This window comes from Dermochelys coriacea, chromosome 8 (assembly GCF_009764565.3).
Source record: "Dermochelys coriacea isolate rDerCor1 chromosome 8, rDerCor1.pri.v4, whole genome shotgun sequence".
Lineage (NCBI taxonomy): Eukaryota > Metazoa > Chordata > Testudines > Dermochelyidae > Dermochelys > Dermochelys coriacea.
In genome coordinates this window covers 34,656,467-34,683,739 of record NC_050075.1, presented here as the reverse complement: position 1 = coordinate 34,683,739, position 27,273 = coordinate 34,656,467, and the positions used below count along the sequence as shown (strand labels likewise).

The 27,273-nt window shown below is 44.3% G+C and overlaps 1 protein-coding gene across 2 annotated transcripts in view; it reads right to left on the bottom strand.

Annotated features, from left to right (window-relative positions):
* The window catches only part of CTNNA1 (catenin alpha 1), a 189,162-nt gene extending 171,797 nt beyond the window's left edge, over positions 1-17,365 (bottom strand). Inside the window, exon 1 of one of the 2 annotated variants that reach the window (XM_038412232.2) lies at positions 17,096-17,365. The gene's annotated coding sequence lies outside the window, so the exon portion shown is untranslated. Of the gene's footprint in view, positions 1-10,162; positions 10,280-17,095 lie in introns of those variants that run through there. The other variant, XM_043520096.1, reaches the window with a different exon arrangement.
* Positions 17,366-27,273: the final 9,908 nt, after the last annotated feature.

Sequence of the window (27,273 nt, the reverse complement as noted above, 5' to 3'; positions counted from 1 at the left end):
ACTTAAATGAAACAAAACTAGTTATTAACTGAAGCACTTCAACATGACTATTCTCCTTCTGGCAGCTTTAGACTCACAGGTCCGCTACTAGTTCTTTGCTTGCAACATCTAGAAGAACCAAACACTGATATAATGCAAGCTGGCTGGCTGATCATAAAATGTGACATGTTGTTGGCTACAAGTATGCCTGGGGGGAGGGTTTTTACATCTGAAGAGAAAAGCAAAGTATAGCACAACAAATTGCTCAAAGATGGGGAGAGGGGGTGTGGTATAACAGAGGTCTTCACACTTTGCTTTTCAATGATCTGAAACCAATGATAAAACTAGCAAGAGAACTTTTCAGGTTTAGTCACCTTGAACTTCTGATCACAATATTAAAGCTCTGTTAAAAAAAAAAGTCACTAATACTCAACAGTCCCACAGAATTTTCCAACTTTAGCCAGCTTTCTCCCACCCCATAAGCCTTACGGAATTTTTTTGAGGACAGCTTCCCAAGGATATGAAGGGGAATTTTCAGACTCTATATTTGAATCCAACCACCATTAAATAAGTTGACATTTGCATTAGAGTGAGGAGGACTGAGCAAAACAATACACATTATATATGAAAACTCTACATAGGCACTGAATTTGCAAAGCAACTGAAGGAGGTTTTGTTAGCAATTTGATTATAAGGTCAATTACACAGCTATAAACTTAATGGAAGTCTAGCTGATCTAATTAAAGAACTCAAACTACACAAATAAAATAGAAAACTACATCAAAATGGAAGTAGAGTCATGACAAAAAACCTTAAATCCTGTTCAGCATCAACAGCTTGCACAGGTATGTCACTCCCAAGACTTTGGTCAGACCCCCTTCTAACTTCTTTTGTAAACTTATTGCTTAATGTTGATCTTACTAACATTGACTTGTGCTCCTCACAGGAGGCATGCAAAAGAGCGGGTACAGGAAAGCAGCTTTTAAATTCATGTTAGTAGATGGGGACTAGGACATGTACAATTGTGCTTGTATTCTCAGGGAGGTGTGTGATTTGGAGAGCACATCAATTGCCACCTTGCATGTTGTACATGACCATAGGGGTTTCTACAGCACCTAAATGCAGATAAATGCAGTATCTAAGCTCTTCCCGGCACAGTTCTAGCCCAAATCCATCTTCCACTTTTCTACTCCATACAACCACCACATACAGAGACAGCCTTTTAAGCCTTTAAATCAGGGGCGGGCAAATTTTTTGGCCCGAGGGTCACATCAGGTTTCCAAAATTATATGGAGGGCCAGTTAGGGGAAGCTGTGTTGCCCCAAACAGCCAGGCATGGCCTGGCCCCCGCCTCCTATCCAACCCCCCTACTTCTCGCCCCCAACGGCCCCCCTGAGACTCCTGCCCCATCCAACACCCCCGTCCCCTGACAGCCCCCCCGGGACTCCTACCCCATCCACCACCCCCTCCTCCCTGACCACCCCTGGACCCCCCCCAACCCTGACTGCCCCCTGCCGCCCCATCCAACCCCCCCTCATTCCTGACTTGCCCCCCGCCGCCCCATCCAACCCCCCCTCATTCCTGACTTGCCCCCCCGGGACCTCTGCCCCATCCAACCCCCCTGGTCCCTGCCTTCTGATCACCCTGCCCCCTAACCACCCTCCCCTCCCCCCCACAACTCCCCTGCCCTCTATCCAACCCTCCCTGCCCCCTTACCGCGCTGCCGAGAACACCAGGTCAGGCTGTGCCTCTGCAACTGCGCTGCCTGGCCACCCAGAGCGTTGCGCTGGCGGCGTAGCATGCTGAGGCTGCGGGGGAGGAGGGAACAGCAGGGGAGGGGCCAGTGGCGAGCATCCCAGGCCGGGAGCTCAGGGGCTGAGCAGGAGGGTCCCGCGGGCCACAGTTTGCCCATCTCTGCTTTAAATACTTAACTGTTTTTACAGCAGCTTCTGATGTCCTCGACGATACTTCACGAATAACTGAGGGCATGGCTACACTTGCAGATGTAGAGCGCTTTGAGTTAAACCGGCCGTCTGAGAGAGCAGTAGGTAAAGCACTGCAGTCTGTCCACACTGACAGCTGCAAGTGCACTGGCGTGAGCACATTTGCAGCAGCATTGGGAGCAGTGCATTATGGGCAGCTATCCCAGAGAGCTACTTTTCCCATTCTGGAGCTGTGGCTTGTGGGAAGGAGGCAGGGCATTCTGGGTCCTGTCCCAATGTCCCATGATGCATCAGTTAACACCCCAGCAATCCCTGTGCTTCTGTCCACATTCTGCATCATCTTTCAAGGTTTTTTTGTACTACTGCAGGAATGGAGCCCAAAAACTGCTGAGGAATATGCTGACGAGTCTTGCCAGCATGTCATGTTTGGCAGTTGAGTTACTCCTTAAGCTACAAACTGACAGTGAGGACTCCGACAATGATATTGACTCAAGTAACGCATACAACGCAAGATTGCTTGTGGCATTCACCGACATGCTCAAACCGTGGAACGCCACTTTTGGGCTCTGGAAACAGGCACTGAGTGGTGGGATCACATAGTCATGCAAGCCTGGGATGACTAACAATAGCTGCAGGACTTCTGGATGAGAAAAGCCTCATTCATGGGACTGTGTGATGAGTTCGCCCCCACCCTGTGGCGCAAGGACACGAGATTGAGAGCTGCCCTGAAGATGGAGAAGCGGGTGGCTATTGCAATCTGGAAGCTAGCAACTCCAGACAGCTACCGATCGATCACTAACCAGTTTCAAGTGGGGAAAGTCGACCGCTGGAATCGTGTTGATGCAAGTTTGCAGGGCCATTATCGCATCCTGCTCAGAAGAACCGTGACTCTGCATGACATTGTGCTGGCATTGCACAAATGAGTTTCCCTAACTGTGAAGTGGCGATAGATGACACGCATATTCCAATTCTGGCACCAGACCACCTAGTACATTAATCGGAAGGGGTATTTCTCTATTTTCTCCAGGTGCTTGTGGATCACCGTGAACGTTTCATTGACATTAACGCAGGCTGGCCCGGAAAGATGCATGACGCATGCATCTTTCGGAACACTGGCCTGTTCAGGAAGCTGCAAGCTTGGACTTTTTTCCCCAGACCAGAAGATCACCATAGTGGAAGTTGAAATGCCCATTGTGATCCTTGGAGACCCCGCTTACCCTTTAATGCTGTGGCTTATGAAACCCTACACAGGGAGCCTTGACAGCAGCAAGGAATGGTTCAACAACAGGCTGAATCGGTGCAGAATGACTGTGGAGTGTCCTTTTGGCCATTTAAAGGGCTGCTGGCGCTCTCTGTATAGGAAGCTGGGCCTGGCCGATGACAACATCCCCACGGTTATATCCGTGTGCTGTACTCTCCGTAACATTTATGAAGAGAACGGTGAATGATTCACTCAGGCACGGAACTCTGAGGTTCAACACCGGAAGCTGAATTTGAACAGCCAGAGAGCAGGGCTATTAGAGGGGCCTAGCACAGGACTTGCAAGGATTAGGGATGCCTTGAGGGAGCAATTTGAGGCTGAAAGCTACCAGTAACGTCTGGTGTCCTGCACGGGAGTGAAGTGCAGTGGTTCCAATGTTAGGAGGAATCTGTGTTTGCTACACTGACTTGCAGTGCCTGTTTCTTTCCTGGACTAAGGTATCTTTTACTTTATGCAATAATAAAGAAGTTTTTCAAAGCCAAAAAAATCCATTTATTGAAAAGAAATACAACTGCTTGGGAAACAGAAAGGGCAAGGGGGTGGGGTGGGGAACAGTACAATCACAAGTTTGCATATGTCCTGTTATCATACTCAGCCTCCCTGTCTGGAGTGCTGTGCAATGAGTGCTATACTTCAGGATGGCTATAATGCATAGTGATGGGGGCTGAGTGGAGTGGGTAAGGCTTGTAGTTTTCAGGTCTGGGCAGTGAAGCTACAGGTGTTGGAGGCAACTAGTGGCAATAAGAATCTGGATGTTGGGGAAAGTGTTTTGGGACAACTGGGGGCGGGGGCACGGGGGGAGGGCACGGTAGTGCTCCGCCTGCATGGCTACGAGCGCCTGGATTGAGTCCGCTTGGCATTCGATGATGTTTATCAGCTGATCCATGCTTTGCTGCCAGAGCTCTGTGCATTTGTGCCGGCACTCCTCATTCTGCTGGCAGATCCCCCTTTCACTCTCCCTCTACTCCTGCACTTTTAGATTCTCGTTAAGGGACTGCTGCATAACTTCATTACCTCTTTTTAAATCTCTTCCCATATGACACAAACAAAAAACCACTCATACAGGAACAGTAGGGTTATGCCTGTAAATTGTTAAACCTGCCCAAATATAGACAAAGCTTAAGTCACTTGATCATTTGGGCCTTGTCTACACTGGGATATTTTTATCCACCTCTGATTCTTATTAATTTTTGGCCTCAGTGACAATTAGGCATTCAGTAAAAATGAGATCCTTTTATCGGTTACTAATTACTCTTTCAATTTCACTGAATGCCCCACTGTTCTTGTGTTGAGATGGGGAGGACACAAACACTAGATCTACAATCTCTATGTCATTCGCCACTTTCATACACACTTATGTCCCCTCTCTATTCACCTTAAAAAGGAGATGAATAAATTCCAATTTTTTCCAATTACTGTTCATGTGAGTTTTTCTACGCCTCTGATCATTTGTCACCAGGGTCTGCAATATCCTTTTTGAAATGGGCTGACCAGTACTGCACACTGTTCTGAAAGAGGGTATACTACTATTTATATAGTGACCTTGTGACATCATCTCTATTATTCTCCATCTTATTCCTTGTGCATCCTACCACCTTGTTTGCCAGTTTTGACCTCAGCAGCATATTGAATCAAAGTCTTCAGTCTTCATCAAGCTATCTACAACAATACAAAGGTCCCTTTCCTGTGTTGCCACAAATAATTTAGAACTCTGTATGGCATATGAGTAGCTCAAATTTTAATATAATACGCATTACTTTGCATTTATCAACACTGAACTTCTATCTGACATCATGTTGCCCATTCAACAGCTATAAATCCCTCTGAAGAACGTCAGTCTTCTTAGTACCTCACTGTTCATCTCCTTTCCAGATTATTAATAAATGTATAGACAGACCTACCATGGAACCTTGTGGCATCCAGTTGCAGGGTCTGGGATGATGCAGTGTTCCCAGCTGCTCCAGGATATCTGCAGCCATTGGGGTTCACATTTAGCCTTTTGCTATGATGAACATTAGTCATTTATTCCTCCTCAGTTTTCTCTCTCCCAGACAGTTTGATTTATGACAATACTTTTCTCCCCCATGAGCACTTAGTTTTAGCAGCTTCTTGTAAAAGACCTTGTCAAAAGCCCTTTGAAAAATCTAAAATTAGATCAACTGGTTTTCCTTTATCCACTCCTTTTATCAGAATTCTTTGAACACATCAGTAGATTAGCAAGATGCAATTTCCTTTTGCACAAACCATGCTTGTTAGACCCTGCCATACCTTTCAGGTGTTTAATTCTATTTTTAACCATTATTTCAACCAGTTTACCAGGTGCAAGTGTAAGGGTTACTGGTCGGCAATCCCCTGGATTACCAATAGGGCCTTTTTAAAATATAGGTACAACATTTACTATCCTCCAATTTTCTGATAGAGAAGTCATTTTTAATGAGACGTGTATTTTGCTAAAGTTAATCATGCCTTAAAGTGTTAGTTGTCATTTTATACACAACTTGTCCTTGTCTATGTTAAGTTATATTAAAGTGTGGTTTCAGAGTAGCAGCCGTGTTAGTCTGTATTCGCAAAAAGAAAAGGAGTACTTGTGGCACCTTAGAGACTAACAAATTTATTAGAGCATAAGCTTTCGTGAGCTACAGCTCCGATGACATGAGCTGTAGCTCACGAAAGCTTATGCTCTAATAAATTTGTTAGTCTCTAAGGTGCCACAAGTACTCCTTTTCTTTTTATTAAAATGTGCGTAAGGCATTTAATAGGATGCATTTTCTCAGTGTAGACAAGACATTGGAGAGTTGCTATCCATTTTTCAACATCCCTGTCACTGAAAGCAGAAGTTCTCACGAAAGGCAGGGTGAGACAGTGGTAAAAGCCACACTATCAGCAGCAAAGGTGCTTAAGACAACCTACCTAGTAGAAGTGGAAAAACATTTCTCACTCTACCCACTACAAACCTTGCCTTCCCTCTTAAAAAAAAAAAATCTCTACTTGAGCTGTGTGTCTGGAGAGAGGGCACTGCTACCAACACAAGTACCCAATCCTGCAGCTGAGCGGCTTACTCGGCTCTCACCCATTATTTTGGGTCACTGACTAAAGAGGGGAGCAACTCAAGCAGCTCCTCATTTCTGGACTGCCAGCTGTTAGGCTTATTGACTGGACAACTGAGGGATCCACTCCGCACGACTGAGCACGCATACCTACACTTTCATTGTTGCATTACTTGCCACATCCTCAACCAAGACCTAGAGTGAGCAGAGTTAAGTCCCTCCCAAACCCATCCATGTATATGGCCCCTCCCTCCCTAAGAACCGTAGGAGCACAGGAGAGGCCAGTTCCGACGCCTACCTTCTCTAGATCAGTGGTTCTCAAACTTCTGTACTGGTGACCCCTTTTATAGATTCATAGATACTAAGGTCAGAAGGGACCATTCTGATCATCTAGTCCGACCTCCTGCACAGCACAGGCCACAGAATCTCACCCACTCCTACAAAAAACCTCACCTATGTCTGAGCTATTGAAGTCCTTAAATCATGGTTTAAAGACTTCAAGGAGCAGAGAAGCCTCCCTCAAGTCACCCATGCTACAGAGAAAGGTGAAAAACCTCCAGGGCCTCTCCAATCTGCCCTGGAGGAAAATTCCTTCCTGACCCCAAATATGGCAATCAGCTAAACCCTGAGCATATGGGCAAGATTCACCAGCCACATACCCAGGAAAGAATTTTCTATAGTAACTCAGATCCCATCCATCCAATATCCCATCTCAGGGGTTTAGTCCTATTTACCCTGAATATTTAAAGATCAATTACTTACCAAAATTCCATTATCCCATCATACCATCTCCTCCATAAACTTATCAAGTAGAATCTTAAAACCAGATAGATCTTTTGCCCCCACTGCTTCCCTTGGAAGGCTATTCCAAAACTTCACTCCTCTGATGGTTAAAAACCTTTGTCTGATTTCAAGGCTAAACTTCCTGGTGGCCAGTTTATACCCATTTGTTCTTGTGTCCACATTGGTGCTGAGCTGAAATAATTCCTCTCCCTCTCCTGTATTTATCCCTCTGATATATTTATAGACAGCAATCATATCTCCCCTCAACCTTCTTTTAGTTAGGCTAAACAAGCCAAGCTCCTTAAGTCTCCTTTCATAAGACAAGTTTTCCATTCCTCAGATCATCCTAGTAGCCCTTCTCTGTACCTGCTCCAGTTTGAATTCATCTTAAACAGCAAACCTTTGAGTGCGACCCCCCTTATAAATTAAAAGCACACATTTAACACTATTATAAATGCTGGCGGCAAAGCAGGGTTTGGGGGTGGAGGCTGACAGCTTGTGATCCCCACTGAGGGGTCACAACCCCAAGTTTGAGAACCCCTGCTGTAGATCTTAGCCAGTCACTATTCAGAACCATTCCATATTAAATGAGTGAAGAATTAGATTTGAATAGGTAAATTAAAAATTCTCCAAGATAGAAACATAACAGAGGGTTCCTGCAATAGCCTAGCACAGTGGGTCTGAAATTTCTAGCCATAATGCAATACAAATTGATAAGTGGCACAGCAGAAGACATATCAGGGAGAGACAATAAGGCCAAGGAATAAAGAGACAACATTTTCCCTATGTCTTTAGAATGCTTTAAAGCCCTAGAGGAGCTACATATTTCTACAGTACAAAGCTACACAAAGACCAAAAATAAGGGCTTGTCTACACTAGGAAGTTTGCCCATCATGAATCCCCATCTGGGCCCTCTTACTCAGAAGAAAAAGTTCCTTTTTCCAGCTCAGCTTATGTCACTTTGAAAGCAGTACTTGTGGCACCTTAGAGACTAACAAATTTATTAGAGCATAAGCTTTCGTGAGCTACAGCTCACGAAAGCTTATGCTCTAATAAATTTGTTAGTCTCTAAGGTGCCACAAGTACTCCTTTTCTTTTTGCGAATACAGACTAACACGGCTGCTACTCTGAAACCTTTGAAAGCAGTATAAGCTAAACCGGAAAAAAAGCACCCATTCCAGAGTAAGAGCATCCACATGGAGACCAATACCAATAGATTTATACCCATAAGTTCTCCCATGTAGACAAGGCCTTAAAACCCCCATGCAAGCCATCTGCATAAAGCAACCCAGAATTACTCATCTTCTACATCCTACAACTTCTCACCAAGAGAAAGCTTCATAGTAGGTCTAGATCTACAAATCAAACGATCACTCCCTTTTTGTCATTTGTCCGATTTCCTACATACTCAACACACCTGGTTCCCACCCACACTTTACCCTGCTTTGACAAATCAGGGAGTCAAACTTAAATCAAGATGCCCACTTGCTTCTGCTGCAGAATGGCAAGGTCACATGCACACGTAAGTAGGAAAGCTATTTGTATCTTATCAGTACTGCATGCAATACAGAAAGTCAGTTTACTATTGACCTCATTCCTCCTTCTTGAAGGGAAGTCGGGGCAGAAAGAATGTCAGTCTTGTCTTCACTACATTTCCTGTTCATCCTGGAACAAGGCTGATGTAACCTCATTTTCCAACCAGAAAGACTCCAATCTGCAGCTGGATCTGAAATTGTTTTTTATTCTTCATCTGTTAAACTCTGTGCTCTACATTTATCATTGCTTTATGATACAACAAGTGATTCTCAAAAGCTTCCCTGTTTAGTTTGGTTCTTCCAATAATAGGTATTGGGATAAATAACCACCCACAGAACTGTAATCTTGTACATTGGGTAAGCTAATTACTACTTTTAAAGCTGTAGTCTCAAACATCTGTAACCTTTCTCCAAAACTGCAAACCAATCCTTGAGAAACAAAACTTGAATTGTAGATCCATTGACTGGAATTACTCCAAACTAGCTATAACACCAAGTTTGTTATAAACACTATAAAACTCCCAATTTGAGAGTATTTCAAGGTAAGTGTATGCAACTTGTTCTTTTAAATCATCTTGGCTGGTATATAACTATACACAGCACTAGCATAAGGCTGTTATAAAGAAAATGGAAGTAATAATCTCCTGCCAAACTTCCACATTACAGAAGTACATTTTGGAATCATCAGTCCAGTCCTTTAAAAAAAAGATATTCAGAATACGACAATTTTAGTAATTCCAGAATATACCCAATTTCTTAGAATGATTCTTTCCATTGCTGCTCAGCGACTTAAGTATTGAAAAGTAACAGGGCGGATAAAAATCAATTTAAAAAAAAATCTGACTTTTTATCAAAAAAATCCAATTTAAATAATGATTTTTGAGGAAAAACAATCTAAAGATAAAGATACATTATAGCTCAAAGATATCTCCTCATAGAATAGGGATTATAAATTCTAATTCAATAGTATGAGACTATATATTCATGTAATGTTTAAGAAAAGTTTTGTAAATGAGTTCCAATAGTTCATGGATTAGGGACCCAATTTTATGGGATTCCAGAGGCTTCTGTATAGATTTAGGTTAATCTTTCTATCTACACAATGGAACTCAGTGCTCAGTCTAGAAGATACCATCAGAGATGCTTAGTTTTGCAGTTCTCGAACTGTGGATTTGTGTCTCCAGAGATAACATGCTTGTTAACAGCAAAAATGTTTTTAAATAAATAAATAAATATACAGAGGTGGGAAACATAGATCTCAACACTGTTTGTGCAAATCTGTGTACACAGTCAATCCTTTACCTCTCTCTAAAAGTTCAAAGTTTCAAAAAGTTAAATGTATAGAAGAAGATTGTTGGGGGCGGAATAGATCTGGACAAGGAGAAGAAGCCTGGAGATAAATGTGAGAAGAGAGGGACAGGCAGTAGAAACAAAAGTGAAACTGTTTGAGCAGCATATTCCAGAAGTGTACCCTTCATTGATTTGAGATCTACCATACCATTCTCTCACTAGAATGGAAAACTTATAATAGCAGCAGGCCGTAAGAGAGACCAGTTTGGAAATAAGAACCATTCAAGAAATACAGGTTTGCTGATGTTTTAAAGAAATTCACACCTGTGAACTGGTGGAAGTGATAATCTCACTTTTAACAGCAGTAGCTTCTTCCGTCAGTGTAGAAAGAATATTTTCTTCCTTTGGACTCATTCATTCCAAATTGAGAGTGTTTGGGACCTGAAAAAGCAGTAAAGCTTGTTGTTGTTTTTTCTAGATTATGAACAAACAAGAAAATGAAGGTGAAGACGACTGAGTTAGCTGCAGAAGCCAATATTTTAAGTTTCTCATGTTGACCTGGCCAACACAGTCAATTTCATTAACTATTTTAGTTAAACAATTTTAACAAAAACAAACCTGATTTTAAAAAACTTGTTTAACTAAATTCAAAAATTCATATGCTTGTTTTGTTATAGTATTTGTTTGCTGTTGAAGAAAATATCTAGAATACATAATGCTGTTGTTTTAGTTAAATAAAACAATTGAAATGTCTGTCTGGTCATAGAATATCAGGGTTGGAAGGGACCTCAGGAGGTCATCTAGTCCAACCCACTGCTCAAAGCAGGACCAATCCCCAACTAAATCACCCCAGCCACGGCTTTGTCAAACCGGATCTTAAAAACCTCCAAAGAAGGAGATTCCACCACCTCCCTAGGTAACGCATTCCAGTGTTTCACCACCCTCCTAGTGAAAATCTTTTTCCTAATATCCAACCTAAACCTCCCCAACTGCAACTTGAGACCATTATTCCCTGTTCTGTCATCTGCTACCACTGAGAACAGTCTAGATCCATCCTCTTTGGAACTCCCTTTCAGGTAGTTGAAAGCAGCTATCAAATCCCCCTTCATTCTTCTCTTCTGCAGACTAAACAATCCCAGTTCCCTCAGCCTCTCCTCATAAGTCATGTGTTCCAGTCCCCTAATCATTTTTGTTGCCCTCCACTGGACGCTTTCCAATTTTTTCACATCCTTCTTGTAGTGTGGGGCCCAGAACTAGACACACTACTCCAGATGAGGCCTCAATGTCAAATAGAGGGGACCGATCACGTCCCTCGATCTGCTGGCAATGCCCCTACTTATACATCCCTAAATGCCATTGGCCTTCTTGGCAGGAAGGGCACACTGACTCATATTCAGTTTCTTGTCCACTGTAACCCTCGGTCCTTTTCTGCAGAACTGCTGCCTAGCCATTCGGTCCCTAATCTGCAGCAGTGCATGGGATTCTTCTGCCTTAAGTGCAGGACTGTGCACTTGTTCTTGTTGAACCTCATCAGATTTCTTTTAGCCCAATCCTCTAATTTGCCTAGGGCCCCCTGTATCCTATCCCTACCCTCCAGCGTATCTACCTCTCCTCCCAGTTTAGTGTCATCTGCAAACTTGCTGAGGGTGCAGTTCACACCATCCTCCAGATCATTAAATGAAGATATTGAACAAAACTGGCCCCAGGACTGACCCTTGGGACATTCCGCTTGATACTGGCTACCAACTAGACATGGAGCCATTGATCACTACCTGTTGAGCCCGACGATCTAGCCAACTTTCTATCCACCTTATAGTCCATTCATTCAGCCCATACTTCTTTAACTTGCTAGCAAGAATACTGTGGAAGACTGTGTCAAAAGCTTTGCTAAAGACAAGGAATAACACATCCACTGCTTTCCCCTCATCTACAGATCCAGTTATCTCGTCATAGAAGGCAATTAGATTAGTCAGGCATGACTTGCCCTTAGTGAATCCATGCTGACTGTTCCTGATCACTTTCCTCTCCTCTAAGTGCTTCAGGATTGATTCCTTGAGGACCTGCTCCATGATTTTTCCAGGGACTGACGTGAGGCTGATTGGCCTGTAGTTCCCTAGATCCTCCGCCTTCCCTTTTTTAAAGATGGGCACTACATTAGCCTTTTTCCAGTCGTCCGGGACCTCCCCTGATTGCCATGAGTTTTCAAAGATAATGGCCAATGGCTCTGCAATCACATCCGCCAACTCCTTTAGCACTCTCGGGTGCAGTGCACTTTAAAAATATATAGTGTATACCTTCTAAAAATGAAACCTACATCTCTGAATTGTGAAGACTATGTATTAAGGTTATACCAACCAGCAAGAATGCACTTTTAGGTAGAAATCCATGATTAAATCGAGGCTTCCTGACCAGTGATTTAAATCAATTTGATTGAATCAAATTCACCCTGAATAGTAATAGAGTTTGTCTACACAGGAAAGTTGTAACAACTAAAAATTAAATCTGTATAACTGGTCTTGTGGAGATTTATTCTGAAATAAGAATGACTATTTTTGGTTTACCTTGAACTCCTTGCACAGCAACCAAAGCTAGACCACATGAGAAAGTATATCCACATTGGAAGCTTCACCAGTATCAATTCACTCCTTAGCTCAGTGGTTCTCAACTCTGGTCCACCGCTTGTTCTCAGAAAGCCCCTGGTGGGCCGGGCCGCTTTGTTTACCTGCCGCGACAGCAGGTTCAGCCAATCGCAGCTCCCACTGGCCGTGGCTCACCACGAGGCCAATGGGGACTGCAGAAAGCGGTACGGGCCGAGGGATGTGCTGGCCGCCCTTCCCACAGCCCCCATTGGCCTGGAGCAGCGAACCGCGGCCAGTGGGAGCCACGATCGGCTGAACCTGCAGACGCGGCGGACAAACAAACTGGCACGGCACGCCAGAGGCTTTCTCTGAACGAGCAGTGAACCACAGTTGAGAACCACTGCCTTAGCTTATATTGGTATAACTTTCCTGTTTTGACAAACCCATACGTGCATAAATTTTCAAGTTCAGCGGAATAAGTATTTGGGGATTTCTAAGAAAAAGGCATTGTGTTACAAGAGAAAAAAAACAAACATTCATTGGGCCTACATTCAAGTTTCAGGTTAACACCTCAGTAAGTATTCTTCCGGCCATATTCTATTTGATGTCCAGTTAATTCAAAGCTGTAGTAACCTCAAATTTAATAAGCAACAATGGTTTACTGATGATAAAAAGCATTTTCACAGCATTTTATGGTCACCTAAGTCCTCACCCCAGGACTATCTTAATATCTATGGATTACTTCAGTTTCATCACAGATGGTAAGTAACATTTCCAATTAAATCCTTGCATGAGAAAGGAATTTAAGAAACCATCACCACTATTTGACAACAGGATCTAATTTCAATTCATGTTAAAAGTCTACTTAAATATATTTCTAGTTTAAACATTGCCATTGTTGATTCTTTTGTAAAATCCATTTTTCAATGAGTTGCAAGAAGGGAGGCATTCAAATAGTTGATCTATGCAATATTCTTGTTTAAATCTGTTATCCTCCAATTAATTTTATTAGGACTATAGAACTTCTCTGAATGAAGAAACATAACTATGAATTTCTTGCCATTACCCATGTCAAACAGCATCTCAAAATTCACAAGAAGAAACCAAAGTGAATATATTAATTCGCTTCTTTAGTTTCTGGGACTCCAGATGCTTACAAACTTTACATTCAATATTAAAATAATTGTGTTGAATGTTTTAGTTATTAGTGTGAGGGTAAGAGTTCTAATCCCAATCCTGCCCTCCTTACATAAACATTTACTCCACTTCAGATTCTTATTAGAATCGGTTGAAAAATAAAACTAGACAAGGTTTTTAATAGCATTTGATAGTTTGTTTTGGTTTTTAGTTTTTAATCTGTATTTTTAAGAGAAAGGGCACAATGATTCTTCTTAAGAACATTTATGTAAAGCATTTCATTTTCAAAAGAGGCCTTTTTTAAACAAAACTTTTTTCGAAGACAAAGGCAGCTCATTATTATGCATTTACATTATGCTAGCACCTGGAGTTCAGCCAAATCATGGGCCTATTGTACTAAATGTTGTATAGACACAGTAAACAGTCTGACACCAGAAGCTTACAGTCAAATAAACAACGTAAAACAGGTCAGAGACGCATACAACAGGTGGGGAGGGGGTGGGGGGGAAGAGACAGGAGGTAGGAAGAGACTGGGAAACAGACAAGATATGCACAGTTTAGGCAAGACAAGGACTGCAGTTACAAATCAATACCTGCTTAGTAATTTTCAGACTGGTTTCCAGTACCTACTAGGACACAGGTAGGTTTTGAGCAATGACTTGGAAGAAAATATGGTGATTTTACGAGTTTGGACTGGAAGTTTTGCTACCCCACATGCACGAAGATGGGATAATTCTTGTGGCATTAAAGCTAGAATCATTGGCCAAGTAAAGATGAGCAAAACTGAGACGAACTTTCAGGGTAAGTTTGTATATGATGTGACTGGAGGTGGGGAAGCCAATGAAGAGACTTAAGGGTGGAGTGAGAAGGGGAAAATGACAATCAAGCCTTTCAGAGTAGCAGCCATGTTAGTCTGTATCTGCAAAAAGAAAAAGGAGTACTTGTGGCACCTTGGAGACTAACAAGCCTTTGCTCTTTATCTTAATAGGTCCATCAATGACAATTAGCCAGGATGGACAGGGATGGTATTCCTAGCCTGTTTGCAAGAGGCTAGGAATGGGCGACAGGGGATGGACCACTTGATGATTACCTGTTCTGTTCATTCCCTCTGGGGCACCTGGCATTGGGCTACTGTCGGAAGACAGGATACTGGGCTAGACGGACCTTTGGTCTGACCCAGTATGGTGACTCTTATGTTCTTATCTTTGCACCCACATTTTGAATGGGCTTCAGGGGAGTCAGGCTGCAAGCATCAAGGCGAGATAGGAGACTAGTGCAGTAGTCAAGTGATAGACAAGGATTTTGACAGCAGGTGACCAGTGGGAGTAGCTGACCAGCGCTACTGACCAGAAATAGAAGCATTCAGAGGGATCACCAGGTAGCTGTACAGATACTGTATTTGGAAGAGAAATACATCTTGAATCAGGTTCCTTACACTCTACAACAGAAGTGAACAAACTACAGCCCGCGGGACCATCCTGCCTGGCCCCTGAGCTCCCAGTCGGGGAGGCTAGCCCCTGGCCCCTTCCCCGCAGCCCCAGTTCACTGTGCCACCAGCGCTCTGGCCTGCTGCTTGTGTCGGGCAGCGTGGAGGTGTGGCTGCCTCCAGCATGGTAAAGGGGCAGGGATTGGATAAGGGGTCCCAGGGGGCAGTCAGGGGACAGGGGGAGTTGGATAGGGGGTGGGGTCGTGGCAGCCAGGGGACAGGGAGCAGGGGCTGGAGTCCCGGGGGGCGTCAGCCAGGGGTCAAGGAGCAGAGACGGTTGAATAGGGCAGAGGTTCTGAGGGGGGTCGGAAGTGGAAGGGGCAGACAGGAGGCAGGGGCCAGGCTGTTTGGGGAGGCACAGCCTTCCCTACCCAGCCCTCCATACTGTTGCACAACCCCGATGTGGCCCCTGGGTCAAAAAGTTTGCCCACCCCTGCTCTACACCCACCCAGAACTTGTTGTGTAACTTTATTAAAACAACTATGTTACTCGAGTTCTCATGTGATTTACTGCTTTTGCAAGTCAGAGGTAGACTACAGAACAAGACAGCCTTAAAATAAAGCTATTGATGCCTAAAGTGAAAACCAATACAGGATGTAGCCATTCTTTATAAAATAAAGTGAGTTTCAGGCTCTTCTTATGTAACACTCTCTCAATCCTTATAGTGAACACAGCATAGAAACACCACTTCACAGTTTCAAGACAACACAGCAATGTGTCGATTTTGGCATGCGGCCTACATGACGATTAAGCTACTGCATTAATGGAAGCACTGTATTTGCCTGGCAGACTACAAGCCTAACATTACTCATTCCAGCCACACATCTTCAACTACAAAACGAAATCCACTAGACAGAGTCCTCCACAGATAATGAAAGAGAATGCCAACACATTCCCCTTACAACTGCTGCCCTTGAGAGCTAAGCATATAGGGCTAAGTCCAGTCCTCTTATTAGCTAGCACAACTTCCATCAATGGGAGTAGGGACAAAATACAGCTGTGGTGTAAGTGGATGCAGAATACTAGGCCATCTGCCACCCCACTAAAAAGTCAAGGATTACTTGCGTACCAATCGACTATCTTCTGTACCTGGAGACATGAAAGGAAATGTCAGCTTACAAAACAAGTCAAAGTTATACTTATGTGAAAACTTTTCCTCACTAACGTTACTGTAATATCTAAAAATCACCATAATTGAAAGATTAAGGACAAGTATTTTTCTATTTGGTCATCTTATGCTTTGACAGCCCTTCACAATAGTCAGTTTCCTCCTGTTTGTGCAGGTCTTTCATGCTCCAATGCGGGAGCTGGACACAGCGAGTAGGGACGTGTTGGTAAAACAAAGAGAAGATGGGTGGGGTGAGTCTCTTTTTTGGCCCCACTGCTATTGATGACAGAGACAAGAGCTGTGTGTGCTCGAAAGCGGGTCTCTTTCGCCAACAGCAGCGGGGCCTATAAGAAATATTCCCCCACCCAACTTGTCCCGCTCACATCTAGGGCCAACGCGGCTACAACTTCCTAAAACAAAGCCAGCGCCCAGAGCTTGGGGGGCAGCGCTAACGCCCGAGACTCCCGGGAGAAGGGGGCGGGGCGGGGCCGGGCGCACCCCTCCTCCCCGCGGGCTCCGGGGCTCAAACTCAGGGCAGCACCGGCGTGGGGCGGGGAGCAGCTCCCCCCGCCGGGGGCCCGGCCCCCCGAGCAGCGGGAGGCGGCCCCAGTAAGCTGTGCGGGCCGCTTCGCGCCAGGCCGCCCCGGCCTAGGCGGGGCTGGGGCAGCGCGGCTCCCGCGGGGGAAGGGGCCCTGCTCAGAGCGCAGCAGCCCAGCCTGGGGGCCCGCCGCACCGTGAGGCGCCCTGGGGCCTAGCGGGAGTGGGGGCTCCCCAGGCCGGGCCCCACTGGCGGCGGGCGGGGCGCGGCGCGGCGCGCTGCTCGGCCCGGGCCCACTGGCGGGGGGAGGGGTAAGCCGGGGGTGGGGCCGCGGGCCAGGCGCCGTTAGCGGCCGGAGGAGAAGTTTCCAACTCGGCGGGAGGGAAGGGGGTCCGGGCCGCGAAGTTACCTGCGGGTCCCGGACGGGAAGGAAGCGCCGACGGATCCCGAGCCCCGAACCGCCTCAGCCGCTTTGTCTCTGCGCCGCACCCGTCCCGACTGGAGAGGAGGAAATGGGCTCTTCCGGGCACCTCCCCCGGCGGCCTAGCCAGCTTTTCCGGGCACCTCCCCCTACAGCTCCGCCGGCTCTTCCCGGCACCGCCCGCCCCGGGCAGGTGAGAGGCTAGGAGCTCTGCCCACGCGGCTGCGGGCGGAGCGGCCGCTGCAGGAACAGCGGGGGGGGGGTGAGTCAGAGTTTCAGGTGAGAGGAAGGTGCCTCCGCCGCTGGCAGCAGGGGAGGGCCCGGCCTGGGAGGCAGAGAGCCGGGGTGAGATTGGGTCGGGCTGTGGGTCAGGCGGGTAGAGAGCCGGGGTGGGGTCTCAGATGGGGAGAGGGTGCAGTGGGCCAGAGAGTGGGGTAAGTTCGGGAGGGGGAACAGAGGCCTGGGGTGTCATGGGGGGAGTGGGCCAGGGAGTGGGCTGAGACCTGGAGGGGGCAGAGGGCTAAGGGGGTGGGGTGTGAGGTGGGGTGAGGCCTGGGGGAGTGGAGCAGGGGCAGAGGACTCAGGCTGAGGGATGGGGTACAGGGGATGTTGGGTGGAGTGAGACTTGGGTGGTCAGAGGGCCTGGCCCTGGAGCACAGGGATTTGGAGCTGCCAACAGGGTCTTCCCTAGGGGAATGGGGTGCATCGTGCAGAGGGATAGAGCAGAGGAGGTAGAATGAGGCTGAAGGGGGACGGGACAGGGGCCTCCCCATGGATCAGTGTTCAGGTCTGGATCTCAACTCCCAAAGCAATCAGGCTAGACATTGGATCTGGTTCAGCCTTTCACAGACTGATGCTCATTCATGACGTTGGGATCTAATCTGGGTTCAGATTTCAACCTCTCGTTCACTGAAGGAGTTTGGATCTGGAGTTTGGCTCATTCCAGTGTGAGGTACCAGAGGAGAAATTCAAATCAGGCTCCAGGTCTCGATTCCGACCCTCCTCCTAAAGTTTGGAGTGTTTGGTTCAGACTCAAAAGCCACCACTACAATGATGGACATTGCTTAGATAAACATTATATATAACACTTGCCCTCTTGAAACACCTCCTCTGACCCAGGATCACTGGAGGTTACTCAAATCCAACTACATTCCACTATTGAATGAGCTGGTCATACTCTTTCACTCTGCATCTTCATACAGGTAAAGGAAACTCAAGGGCTTCATTTCACTTTCCTCAGCAAAGGCATGTATAATAGTGTGATTTGTTTTGTATGGATTCACCTAAACCTCTGTTCCTGTTTTGGTTGCTGTGGTTTCACAGCACACTTTCTAGAGTTTCACATTTAAATAAAGCTAAATTCAGTCAAAATCAGTCTTACTGTAACTGCTTTCCTATGAGCACTGAGCAAAAGAGTGCATTTCTCAAGTCTGATCTGGGTTTGAGGTTTTTGGTTCAGGTCCATCTCTACTTTTGAGCGAGCTTGATCCCAGTTTCCACAAAACTTGGGTCAATTTAAAATTGCACATCAAATACATGGGAAACTTGCCCTTTAGCCCAGTGCTGATACAAAAGCAGGTACAATAAGATTGGTTTTGACTGTGTTTCTTTATTTAAATGTAAAATGCCAGGGAGAGGGGGTGTAAAACCACAGGAACCAAAACCAGAAAAAGAGGTTGAGGTGAACTTTGCCGCTGTATAATGGCTTTGGAATGGTTCAGACCAAAGTGTTCAAAATTCACACTTTTCAGAGTAGCAGCCGTGTTAGTCTGTATTCGCAAAAAGAAAAGGAGTACTTGTGGCACCTTAGAGACTAACAAATTTATTAGAGCATAAGCTTTCGTGAGCTACAGCTCACTTCATCGGATGCATTTGGTGGAAAAAACAGAGGAGAGATTTATATACACACACAGAGAACATGAAACAATGGGTTTATCATACACACTGTAAGGAGAGTGATCACTTAAGATAAGCCATCACCAGCAGCAGGGGGGGGAAAGGAGGAAAACCTTTCATGGTGACAAGCAAGGTAGGCTAATTCCAGCAGTTAACAAGAATATCAGAGGAACAGTGGCGGGTGGGGTGGGGGGGAGAAATACCATAGGGAAATAGTTTTACTTTGTGTAATGACTCATCCATTCCCAGTCTCTATTCAAGCCTAAATTAATTGTATCCAGTTTGCAAATTAATTCCAATTCAGCAGTCTCTCGTTGGAGTCTGTTTTTGAAGCTTTTTTGTTGAAGTATAGCCACTCTTAGGTCTGTGATCGAGTGACCAGAGAGATTGAAGTGTTCTCCAACTGGTTTTTGAATGTTATAATTCTTGACGTCTGATTTGTGTCCATTCATTCTTTTACGTAAAGACTGTCCAGTTTGGCCAATGTACATGGCAGGGGGCATTGCTGGCACATGATAGCATATATCACATTGGTAGATGCGCAGGTGAACAAGCCTCTGATAGTGTGGCTGATGTGATTAGGTCCTATGATGGTGTCCCCTGAATAGATATGTGGACAGAGTTGGCAACGGGCTTTGTTGCAAGGATAGGTTCCTGGGTTAGTGGTTCTGTTGTGTGGTGTGTGGTTGCTGGTGAGTATTTGCTTCAGATTGGGGGGCTGTCTGTAAGCAAGGACTGGTCTGTCTCCCAAGATCTGTGAGAGTGATGGCTCGTCCTTCAGGATAGGTTGTAGATCCTTGATGATGCGTTGGAGAGGTTTTAGTGGGGGCTGAAGGTGATGGCTAGTGGCGTTCTGTTGTTTTCTTTGTTGGGCCTGTCCTGTAGTAGGTGACTTCTGGGTACTCTTCTGGCTCTGTCAATCTGTTTCTTCACTTCAGCAGGTGGGTATTGTAGTTGTAGGAATGCATGATAGAGATCTGGTAGGTGTTTGTCTCTGTCTGAGGGGTTGGAGCAAATGCGGTTATATCATAGCGCTTGGCTGTAGACAATAGATCGAGTGGTATGATCTGGATGAAAGCTAGAGGCATGTAGGTAGGAATAGCGGTCAGTAGGTTTCCGATACAGGGTGGTGTTTATGTGACCATCGCTTATTAGCACCGTAGTGTCCAGGAAGTGGATCTCTTGTGTGGACTGGTCCAGGCTGAGGTTGATGGTGGGATGGAAATTGTTGAAATCATGGTGGAATTCCTCAAGAGCTTCTTTTCCATGGGTCCAGATGATGAAGATGTCATCAATGTAGCGCAAGTAGAGTAGGGGCATTAGGGGACGAGAGCTGAGGAAGCGTTGTTCTAAGTCAGCCATAAAAATGTTGGCATACTGTGGGGCCATGCGGGTACCCATCGCAGTGCCGCTGATTTGAAGGTATACATTGTCACCAAATGTGAAATAGTTATGGGTCAGGACAAAGTCACAAAGTTCAGCCACCAGGTTAGCCGTGACAGTATCGGGGATACTGTTCCTGACGGCTTGTAGTCCATCTTTGTGTGGAATGTTGGTGTAGAGGGCTTCTACATCCATAGTGGCTAGGATGGTGTTTTTAGGAAGATCACCAATGGACTGTAGTTTCCTCAGGAAGTCGGTGGTGTCTCGAAGATAGCTGGGAGTGCTGGTAACGAAGGGCCTGAGGAGGGAGTCTACATAGCCAGACAATCCTGCTGTCAGGGTGCCAATGCCTGAGATGAAGGGGCGTCCAGGATTTCTAGGTTTATGGATCTTGGGTAGCAGATAGAATACCCCAGGTCAGGGCTCCAGGGGTGTGTCTGTGCGGATTTGTTCTTGTGCTTTTTCAGGGAGTTTCTTGAGCAAATGCTGTAGTTTCTTTTGGTAACTCTCAGTGGGATCAGAGGGTAATGGCTTGTAGAAAGTGGTGTTGGAGAGCTGCCTAGTAGCCTCTTGTTCATACTCCGACCTATTCATGATGACGACAGCACCTCCTTTGTCAGCCTTTTTGATTATGATGTCAGAGTTGTTTCTGAGGCTGTGGATGGCACTGTGTTCTGCATGGCTGAGGTTATGGGGTAAGCGATGCTGCTTTTCCACAATTTCAGCTCGTGCACGTCGGCGGAAGCAGTCTATGTAGAAATCCAGGCTGCTGTTTCGACCTTCAGGAGGAGTCCACCCAGAATCCTTCTTTTTGTAGTGTTGGCAGGAAGGTCTCTGTGGGTTAATATGTTGGTCAGAGGTGTGTTGGAAATATTCCTTGAGTCTGAGACGTCGAAAATAGGATTCTAGGTCACCACAGAACTGTATCATGTTCGTGGGGGTGGAGGGGCAAAAGGAGAGGCCCCGAGATAGGACAGATTCTTCTGCTGGGCTAAGAGTATAGTTGGATAGATTAACAATATTGCTGGGTGGGTTACGGGAACCATTGTTGTGGCCCCTTGTGGCATATAGTAGTTTAGATAGCTTAGTGTCCTTTTTCTTTTGTAGAGAATCAAAGTGTGTTTTGTAAATGGCTTGTCTAGTTTTTGTAAAGTCCAGCCACGAGGAAGTTTGTGTGGAAGGTTGGTTCTTTATGAGAGTATCCAGTTTTGAGAGCTCATTCTTAATCTTTCCCTGTTTGCTGTAGAGGATGTTGATCAGGTGGTTGGATTTGGGCATTTCTCCACTTTTATGGTTTCTGAACCTTAGTAAATCATTTGACAAACATAGGCAGAGCTTTGAACTTGTCTTGAAGCCTGATACCAGGCATGATTAATGTGTTTCAAATTCCATAATAAGAGTTTGGTGTGTCTTTATTCTTACAGTTTAGGACAAAGTGGAAAGTAGTGAGTGGTGGGTTTATATATATAATTTATCTATCTATCCACACATTTTAATCTTTTCACTGAAATTTAAAACAAATGTCACAAACTCTGTGGTTTCAGAGTAGCAGCCGTGTTAGTCTGTATTCGTAAAAAGAAAAGGAGTACTTGTGGCACCTTAGCGACTAACAAATTTATTTGAGCATAAGTGTTCGTGAGCTACAATTACTCTTCTATTTCTCTCAGGGTTTTGTTATTTGTTTTTTTTTCCCCCCTTTATAAAATCTAAATGTTATATGTTAATATTTTTGACAGTGGTGCTTTTACAAAAAGATCCTGTTTCATGCAAGTATCTTAAATACAGAAAATACTGGAAATCTGTGTCATAAAAGGATTGTCAAGCTGTGAGAATGCAAACAAGGAAGATTTCAGAAAATGATGCATGCCATTTTAAATGTTTAATTTAATCACAGAGCAAGAGCCTTCATCAGAAGAAAACAGACTTTTAAGAACTGACTTAATCTAATTGAGGTAGGGTTGGCAGGTTTGTGTATGAGAAGAGTTGTCTTTAAATAGCATTTTTTTCCCAAAAATTTTTCACAAAGTACCAGTACTGTTTGAGGAAACTTACCCCTTCTATGCCATATTCAATGATTTTTGGATTGCTTTTTGTAGCGCACCTTGAGATGACTTTTGATATGAACGTTTCTATAGACATTATGATTGCATTGTAATAGTGACTAAATTAAATTAAATTTTCATATCTCACACATGTTAGTGACTGAGTCATCCGAATCTATTTGCTGTTTCTATTGTCTGGCTGATGTCAATCAAAACGAGAGACACTTGTCAAAGAGTATAGATGTGCCCCGTATGATTTAGCGGGGGAACATAAAGCATTTCTCATCCAGATGCCCATGGGAGCCATGCTGTGGGGCCAGGAAGCATCACAGGGGAGGCATCTATTCATGCTCTGCGAGGATGAAGGTAGATTTCTCCTTAGATCATGGAGCCCCTCCACTCCCATCCCACCCCACCCCAATATTAACAAGTCCCTGGCCCTGGAAGAGATAAGGCACCTTGAAGAGTTTTCAGATTTTCTCCTTTCTCATGGGTTTAACCAAGAGAGGGGAGCATTTAGTCCTAGGACAGAGAAAGGAGCATAGAGCATCATTCCAGAGTCCTCAATGAAAATAGACCCCATGCACCAAGGGACCAATCCTGTTGCTATTTAAGTCAATTTGAGTTTTCCCACTGAAGTCAATGGAAAGAAGATCAGGTCCTAATTCCATGACTGTAACCTTGGCTGAGAGACAATTTATTAAGATAAGAGAACTGACAATGAACAGTTCAGGCTAACAAACAGTCTCTTTAACAGACGGATTTTTAAGGGCTTTGGGTATTCAGTTTGCACCAAACCATTAATATTTTCAGTGTCACTGGCAGCAGGGAATCCAATCACTTATTTTTGATCTGTAACATATTCTCAATAAAATTTAGTCTATACTTCAATGGCTTACTCTCTTTCATTAATTCTTTTAATATTAGGTCTTGGCCTCCTGCGTCAGTTTCTGCATTCAGCACTTATCTCACATGCTTTTTGGGACAAATGCTGGATAGAAATCAGCACAACATTGCAGGCAACAATCCCTTTTAGCTAACTAAGGATAGAAAATTAAATGGCAGTTCTGTTGGTTCATGTATCACTAGTTTAAAGATACAGCAATCAAAGCAAAAGATATAAAAATAGTCACCTCGGGGACTAGACTGGAGTTTGTCTCCTGATTAATAGCTCTCCCTGGATTACGATAACAGGGAATTCTATCAATCTGAATAAAACAGAGGATGTTGATCAGACAAAAGACCCATAAACAGCAGAAACTCCCAGAAGATAAATCATCATCAAGAGTGAAACAACACTAGCAACTTAAAACCAGTCAAGGTTTAAAAAACAAAACACTAGTTAAAAGTTGTCTGAGATGATACATTTGCTCCTGAGTTCCCACTCCTAAGACTTGTGGTTTTGTAATCACATTTTCCTTTTTCTTCTCTCTTCTTTTTGCTATATGAAAAACACCCAGAAACAGAGGAAACTGATTATTACATAATGGAAGCAAAGTGACCATAAATACTTTCATTCTCCAGCCTCTTTCAGGTACAGTAATTGTAGGTGTTATAACAATAAATAAAACATTTCTAGACCAAAGTTTATTTTTAACTTTTATTACAGTAGAATCCCAAACGTGCTGGGCATTTGATATCTTTACCCTGAAGAATTTACATTTAAAAAAAAAAAAAAAAAAATGACCATATAGTAGGAAACAGGTACAACATACAGTTAAAGTGGTCGGGTGCATAGTAAGTGCCCATTAGTTGAATATACATTTGATCTTTTATTTGTAAATAAATGTTTTCCTTTTGTTGTTTGGCGAAGGAGCTCAATGTTGAAGTACAGGAGAGGAAAGGTTGGGTTGAAAGAGGGGGATGGGAAAAGGAAGAAGGAATCAGATGGAAGGAGGTAGAAAGGAGAGAGGGGAGGGAGAGGGGCATAGTGGGTAACATGGAGAGAGGGGCAACGCTGGAGGAGAGGTGGGGTGGAGATCAGTTAATGGCAAGACAGCAAATGTGGGGCAGGGGGAATCCAGAGTCCAAGTTTCAGAGGTGAATAAGTGATGATGGCAAGAGGCACTCCCCTAATCATGCTGCTACTCTGCACTATGTTAGAGCATCCACAGGGTTTCTCTAATGTACCCTGGACTGCAACAGCTGGACAATAAATTCAGCCAAAGAGTTGCATCACATAGAAGGATCCTTGCCACCTCTCTCCTTTCTCTTCCCAAGTTCCCTTTTCCTTGCTATATCAGCAGCAGGGGTGGTGAATAGGGTAAGACTATCTGGGTTGGTTGTGTACTGCTAGGAGAGGGATTACATTAGAATGGGGTGATCCTCCAAAGGTAGCTTAGATGACTTCAGGGCCTGATGATGCCCTCACTGTGGTATAAAGTGGCCACACCTGAGATTCTGGTCCATGCTGTGTGAGCTCACAGTATCTATGGAACCAGTGTCTGAGCTGTCAGGTTCCTTCCCCACCCCGAACTCTAGGGTACAAATGTCGGGACCTGTATGAAAACCTCCTAAGCTTACTTTTACCAGCTTAGGTTAAAACTTCCCCAAGGTACAAACTATTCTACCCTTTGCCCTTGGACTTCCACCACCAAACGTTTGGGTTTGCTGGGAAAGCGTTGTTTGGAAATCTCTTTCCCCCCCAAAATCCTCACCAAAACCTTGCACTCCCCTGCCTGTGGAAGGCTTGATAAAAATCTTCACCAATTTGCATAGGTGAAAACAGAGCCAAACCCTTGGATCTTAAGAACAATGAAAAAAAGCATTCAATTTCTTACAAGAAGAATTTTAATATAAGAAAAGGTAAAAAGAATCACCTCTGTAAAAACAGGATGGTAAATACCTTACAGGGTAATTAGATTGAAAACATAGAGAATCCCTCTAGGCAAAACCTTAAGTTACAAGAAAGACACAAAGACAAGAATATTCATTCTATTCAGCACAGTCTAATTTCTCACCCATTTAAAGAAATCATAATCTAACACATATCTAGCTAGATTACTTACTAAATTCTAAGACTCCATTCCTGTTCTGTCCCCGGCAAAAGCATCACATAGACATAGACACAGACCCAGACCCTTTGTTTGTTTCTCCCTCCCTCCCTCCAGCTTTGAAAGTATCTTGTCTCCTCATTGGTCATTGTGGTCAGGTTATCCTAGCTTCTTAACTCTTTACAGGTGAAAGGGTTTTTCCTCTGGCCAGGAGGGATTTTAAAGGTGTTTACTCTTCCCTTTATTTTTATGACAGAGCATCTCACAAGCATCAATGAATTTATCTTCACAACATCCCTGTGAAATAGGGAAGTATGAACATTCCCATTTTGCAGATGGGGAATGGACGTACATACAAATGTAAAAAGAAAAGGAGTACTTGTGGCACCTTAGAGACTAACAAATTTATTAGAGCATAAGCTTTCGTGAGCTACAAAACCTGTCATACAAATGTAAGTAATTTCGCCCATGATCACAAAGGGAGGGAGTCTGTGACAGAACCAGGAAGAGAATGCTAAGTCCCTGAATCTTAGTCTAGTGCCTCAATCACAAGAACATTCTTCCTCTTGATGATACTTGTTGATACAAAAACACCTGGTTAGCCACCACCCCATAACTCTTTCCCTCCACCCCCAAGAAAGGTAGACTACTAGAAATAAGCCATAGTGCAAATTCAAGGAAACAGCTGGATACTGATCCAAACAAATTCCATCATCCTCAGCTGCTGAATATTCATAGGGGAAAAAATAGTAAACAAATGCCCAGATGTGATCTATAATGCTAATTTAACAGCAAACGCAGGAGCTAATAGCATGCACCTCAGCTTCCTAGAGCATATTCTGAATATCCTGAATGAAACAGGTGAAAACCAAACAAGGACAAATTATCATGCCATTCCAAAAGGCACAGGGGGGAACCTCAGTGCTGCTTTACTAACTATTGAAGAGTGTAGCTGGAGCAGTTAGGATTCACCTCAAGTTCACACAGCTTTAGTATAATGAATCATCATAGCTACAGAGAAGGGAATATTTAAAAAAAAAGAGCTGAGACAATGCATAGCAAAAGCCTAAGAATATGAGTTGTTGGCGTCCACACAGTGCAACTACTTGACCTTCTAATTAATATTTTTTTTCCATTTCTATGGCACCTATCTGGAAAGATCCCAAAGAGCTTCATGGCCTAAGGGCATGAAGCACCATTGAAGTGAAGCCACCAAAAGTGTGGGACACAGTAGCCAACTGTGGAGAAGAGGAAATTTTGGCCAAGAAAACCGAGAAAACCTCTAACTTTTACATTAAGTACCATAGGATACTTGGGATATTTAATGTCCATACAGAGCAGACAGGATAGTTTTAGTTTTCCAAGTGTCATCTAAAGAACAAACTTCATGGCACTGGATTATTTGTCTACTTCAGGATGAGTTAATACAACATTCCTAGGATGTGAACCTGACATATCAGGGAATGTAAGAATCCCAAACCAATGCCATACAATTGATTCATCACTTCATGTAAGCTTGTCTCCTTCCTAAAAGGATGACCCATGTACAAATACAAGTTGCTAGGAGGCAGAAGTCAGTGGAAGAAATAGCATCCACCTTGAATCCATATAATTTTTGTCCTTCCATAAAGACTCCAAATTTGTTTACACTTCATAGCATGTTCCATGGAACTCTGTCAATAGAGTTGCATGGGAGCTAAGTGAGGGTAGAAGCTAGTCCCAAGCATTCAATGAAGCAATCGGTGACAATACATGGAAACTGACATTCTTTCCCAAGGTGCCACATGGAAGTGATTTGCCAAGTGATTCCAAAAGAGAGTTAGGACAACTGCTGAGTCAGCCTGAATCCCTG